Raw genomic sequence first — 6,000 nt, forward strand, 5'->3', positions numbered from 1 at the left:
TACCTCAGGTACATTAAAGGGATAGTTCACCCAAAAATGAAAATTCTGTCATTAATTGCACCCTCATCATGTCGTTCCAAAACCGTAAGACCTTCGTTCGTCTTCCGAACACAAATTAAGATATTTTTGATGAAATCCGAGAGCTTTCTGACCCTCCATAGACGGCAACTAAACTGACATGTTCAAGGCCCAGAAAGGTAGTAAGGACATCGTTAAAATAGTCCATGTGACATCAGTAGTTCAACCATAACGTTATGAAGCTACGAGAAAACAAAAATAATGACTTTATTCAACAATTTCTTCTCTTGCGTGTCAGTCTTCAACACATACTCATAAGAGTACCATGTTGAATAAAGTTGTTATTTTTGTTTTCTTAGTGTCTATGGAGGGTCAGAAAGTTCTCGGATTTCATCAAAAATATCTTCATTTGTTTTCTGAAGATGAACGAAGTTCTTACTGATTTGAAACGACATGAAGGTAAGTAATTAATGACAATTTTTATTATTGGGTGAACTAACCCTTTAAATAATATTAACAGATGCCAGAGGTGGAAAGTAACGAATTACATTTACTCTCGTTACTGTAATTGAGTAGCTTTTTTGTGTACTTCTACTTTTTAAAGTAATTTTTAAAATCTGTAATTTTACTTTTACTTAAGTATGTTTTGTTTGAAGTATTGTACTTCACTACATTTTAAAACACATTAATTACCGAGTAAAAAAAAAAAATTGCTCCCTGGAAACTACTACAGTAAATAATGGGCAGGAGAGCAAACTGGCGCTAAAATCACAAGATGCAGACGGACAAAACAGGCGTTAGTGGTGCAGACACAGCTGAAAACGAAACCCCGTCGTATTCTGCTGAATTTGAACTCGAAGGAAATGAAGTGAACCCCTGGTGTGATCGTAATTGTTGTTTTAACGATGCATGATTTGACATTATCAGTATTTTGCCAAAAATCAAACAAAACACTCCTACAGAGTGCCGTGAAGTCTAGTAGATTAGACCAGTGCGCACGCATTTAGAATGCGTTCTTTCACTGCGTGATTCAGTCTGTTAAAATGCATTTAGAATGATCACAAAATTCAAGATATAGGGGCAGAAAATGTATATATCATTTCATATAGTAAATCAATTGTGCCGGTTTTTCCTCCAAATATCAGTATGATTACTAATAGATTTTTTTTTTTTACAACAGTTCAATAAACAAGAAGTTAATTAAGAGACTTGCATTTTAGACACCATATTGCCTGTTTTTTGCTCTATTTTTACAACAAAAATAATTCCAAACAGCCACAGCACAGTTTTGCATCTCTGAGCAATGACGATGTTTCGTTCCTGAATGAATCAACCGTTTAAAGGGGTCATATGATGCGATTTCATTTTTTCCTTTCTCTTTGGAGTGTTACAAGCTCTTGGTGCATAAAGAAGATCTGTAAAGTTGCAAAGACTAAAGCAGATACAACCTTTGATTGTAATTATGCATTAATAAATGCTGAAATTAACATCAGCTAAGATTAATAAATGCTTCAGAAGTATTTTTTCATTGTTAGTTCATGTTAACTAATGTAATTAACTAATGGTATTAAATGGAACCTTATTTTAAAGAGTTACCAACCCTTTAAATGAAAGTAAAAAGGTGAAAAGTTATTCAAACAGTAGTAATTTAGTGTTAATAAAGATATAAACCTGAAAGCCTCGATGATGTAGGAAGTGACAGCAGCTCCGCCCTCATGTGGGTTGGGCTGCCAAGTGAGAGTGACGCTATTTGAGGTCACATCTGTCACCACGGGCTTCTGAGGAGGACCAGGCAGCTGCAGGGACTGCGAGACCCGCGGGACGGAGGACGTTCCAGTCGCTAAACACAAGATACAGAGTCAAATATGGCTGCGTCAAGGGTGCATTCTTGTCCAAGGACATTTGACTGCACATTGAAATCATCAGTACAACGTGTTTGTTGAAGTGTCAGACTTTTCAAAGTCTTATAGAGAGCTGTGTTACAGAGAAGAATGCTTGAATGCTACCTTTCACTGTCACGGTCCCACTCCAACTCGTCTCACCAGTGGAACTGGATGCGACACAGGTGTACGTCCCTGAGTCGGTCTCCTAGCAACAGAGAAGACAAAATCATCTCTGAAAGACAACGAAGATAATTGCGAGCATGCAATGCTTCTGAAGTATTGTGTGCTTTTCTCGTTCTCTCCAAATGATGCGGATCAAATGTATTGTTTCAGCCGATCAGTCATTTCAATTTGTTTTCAGTTAGTTTGAGGTTGTGACTGTTAGATCTCCTCTAAGATCACTTTTGACATTCTCAATGGCTGTTTTACATTCTGCGTACCGCAGTGCAATCTGTCAAACGTCTCAATTAAGATATACAGACCTTGTACCACAGATGGCATTCATATTGGAATGTTTTTGAAATGTGAAGCAAAGAAAAGCTGTACAATACACATGTATTGCTTTTCTCAAGTTACTTAAACTAACTTTTGAATGACAATGTCTTTTGAATGCTATATCAGGGTCAAAATTCTGCATTTAAAAACGGGTCCCCTTTCAGTATGAATTTAAATTGACCTGACCAGATGCTACAAGAATTGCAATTAACGCACAACAGAGCAATTTTAATATTCAACACAAGAATGTTTATGATTAAACATAATTATATTATTAATTTGAAGTAATTATGCTTATATACCCTGATATACCATATTTGTGTACACTATAGCGCATACTATAACAACACACTCTTTATTTTTATTAATTAAAGGGGTCATATGATGCTTTTTTAAAGATCATTATTTTGTGTATTTGGTGTAACAGAATATGTTGACATGCTTTAATGTTCAAAAAACACATTATTTTTCAAATACTGTACATTATTGTAGGTCCTATATGCCCCGCCTCTCTCAAACGCTTCGTTTTCTACAAAGCCCCCTCCTTTGACAAGCGCAGTCTGCTCTGATTGGCCAGAAAAATAAATACTTTGCAATAAACACAAAATAAATAGACATTTTTTAAATTATATATATATAAAAAAAATGAAATTAGTGCATTCTGGGAAATGAAGCATTGATCCATTATGGTCCATAAAAAATATAGTTAATTTATCGAATAAAATGCAGGTAATATTAAACAACTAATTTTGGTGATTAATATCATAAAATGTTTCTGGAATTATTCCATATGTGTATGTGTGTATAAAAACAGTTAAAATAAAATAAAATAATATAATATAATATAAGGATTAATGTTTTATTTCATTACAACATAATACAACATAAACTATAATAAAGTGAATGGTACCACTTTTATGGATTTATACACACAAAGGACATGAGGGTGAAATATTAAAATTCCAAATAAAAATACACATTTTTGGCAAAATGTATGCTGTTTGCATTAACAGCAAAAACGATAAAAAAAAAAGAAAAATTGAAAAATACAATAATGTTCCTAAGGTTAATTTTTTCAAATGTACGTATTTATTTATTTTTTAATATGTTTTGTGTGTGTGTGTGTAATGAAAACTGAATTGGTGCATTCTGGGAAATGCTCCATTAAGGTCCATAAAAATTAAAGTTAATTAATCAAATAAAATGCAGGTAATATTAAACACAACTAATATTGATAATTCATGAATTGAATTCTGGATGGCACACAACCATGATTCTTTTATATTATGTTATGATATAAGATGTATGATGCTGCTTTAACATTCAAAAGAGAGCGCCACAGAGTAATATTAGCAAATTAAATATTTCAGTCCTCCATCCTTATTTGATAGGCTAATATTTCTGTTATGTCAAAGACTATATCATGACATGACAGATTTGGCTGGTTGTTTAGATGTATTGCACTCAGAGCTTTAAGTCTTGAGCTATTTTTCCACTGAATCTACTTGATGAATGAATGCCAAAATCAATTAAAACAAATCTTACTCTTTTCTCCAAACTTGGAAGGAAACTGCAGATTAGTGTCACTTCCACTTTATCAGTGTAATTTCGTGTGCGTAATTACATTTGAGCTAAATGTATAAAGAGCTTCTCCGAGCGATCAAATCTGTTGGTTATTGATTTATGAACGTTACGTGGCTAAATGTGTTTTGCATGCGCTGATGGAAACCCTGCCTCGAGTAAGGGAACCATGGTTACATGCGTAACCTGAGACGTTCCTCTTCAGGAACTCGAGCTGCGTCGGAGGACGCTTTGGGAACGAGTATGCCCACGCCGCCAGACTTTCAAATCTTCGCCTAGTGTGGAAGCCTGCACAGCTAGGGCGAGAGAACAGAAGAGCCAGTAGTGGCTCGCATGTCTAAGCCATAGACAAAGGTTAGGGGCTTGGACCATCCCGCAGCGTCGCAGATGTCCTGCATCGAGACACCTGCCAAGAAGGCCTTAGAGGCCGCCACACTTTTTTCTCCAAACTTGGAAGGAAACTGCAGATTAGTGTCACTTCCACTTTATCAGTGTAATTTCGTGTGCGTAATTACATTTGAGCTAAATGTATAAAGAGCTTCTCCGAGCGATCAAATCTGTTGGTTATTGATTTATGAACGTTACGTGGCTAAATGTGTTTTGCATGCGCTGATGGAAACCCTGCCTCGAGTAAGAAATGCTCAAGTGGACACCATTATTTCAGGTGTGCTTGTGAACGTCTCACTTAGTTTGAAATGTTTTCTCAGAGGCTCTCTGTCCAGGGAGCTTTCGCTTTTCACAGCTCTAATCAAAGCAAACAATTCACATCTTTGTCTGAAGCGTCTGTCAAATACCTTCAAGCCGCTGATGTGTAAAGTGCCGTTTTCCATTAGGCTTATGTGAATGTCATCGCTCAGAACGCTTTGGCCATCCTTCTCCCACCTGACGCTGGGAATTGGGCTGCCCATCACATGGCACTGGAGTAGGGCGCTGGAGCCTAAAGTGAGCGTCTGGTTGGCTGGGCCCTGTCGGATAATTGGAGGGACGAGATCTGATGGGCCTGGAGGATAAACAGCAGAGTGTGTTTGTGAGGAGTGTGTGTTTGCATCTGTTCAGTTGTCAAACAGTGCTTCTGGCATCCAAAGTTCAGTCTGACTTACTTGTACGGCTACGGAAGTGCAACTGGCAGTCAGAGTTAATCACACTTTGAGAACACAATGGCACAAAAGATGAAGATATTGTGAAATTGGGGTGATGGGTCAGTATGGTTGACTAAGACTAGTTATTTCAGGGTATCTGCAGAATTGTAAGACTTTTAAAACCTGCAGGAGTAAAATGAATAACGCATACAAAACAAACCCATACAATCTCAAAATAAAGCATGTTTCTCAGATTCTTACTTGATTAAACAGGCTACGGCACATTTTCAACAGCAAAACAGGCTTATTGTAAGTTTAAAAAATACTCAAGACATCAATACATATGCACTAGAGTCGATCCATATTGGATTTGCTGATATGATGATATTAATGAAAGGCACTTAAAAGATTATTGTGTTGATACTAATAAAATCTATATATTGAATCTTTTCTTAGTGTGACGGGGCGGCTCAGTGAGAAGCCACAAGAGTTTTACATTTAATTAAACACCAGATACAGTTTATTGTGTAAGCACAATACCAATAATATTCAGAAAAAAGATTTGATGCATAATGCAGGACCTTCAATTACAAACAAGCCCTCCAAAAAACCCGGGACTTTTATTTTGAAGTGTCAATGCTTTACTTCTTCCAGCTACTCATTCAAAATGACGAGGAAGCAATACTCTTACAAAAATCCTCAACATATTACAATATAAATGCCGTAAGGTAAATATTCATCAATAGCAGATCATAAACGTCTCAGGTTACGCATGTAACCATGGTTCCTCGAGGGAACGACCTGCGGAGAATCAGGCCTGCAGGAACTCAAGCACTGTACCAACCGGTCAGTTAACTGGGTCGAGCTGGCGGTCTCCGCACCAAGAAGTGAAAGTTTCCACTTCAAGGCATACAGTTTCCTCATTGAGGGAGCTCTGGATTGAG

The 6,000-nt window shown here is 36.8% G+C and overlaps 1 pseudogene; it reads right to left on the reverse strand.

Annotated features, from left to right (window-relative positions):
- LOC107713436 (roundabout homolog 2-like) overlaps window positions 1–6,000 on the reverse strand; it is a 70,002-nt pseudogene that overhangs the window by 16,342 nt on the left and 47,660 nt on the right.

This window comes from Sinocyclocheilus rhinocerous, unplaced genomic scaffold (genome assembly GCF_001515625.1).
Source record: "Sinocyclocheilus rhinocerous isolate Xijiao unplaced genomic scaffold, SAMN03320098_v1.1 scaffold689, whole genome shotgun sequence".
In the NCBI taxonomy this organism is placed as follows: domain Eukaryota; kingdom Metazoa; phylum Chordata; class Actinopteri; order Cypriniformes; family Cyprinidae; genus Sinocyclocheilus; species Sinocyclocheilus rhinocerous.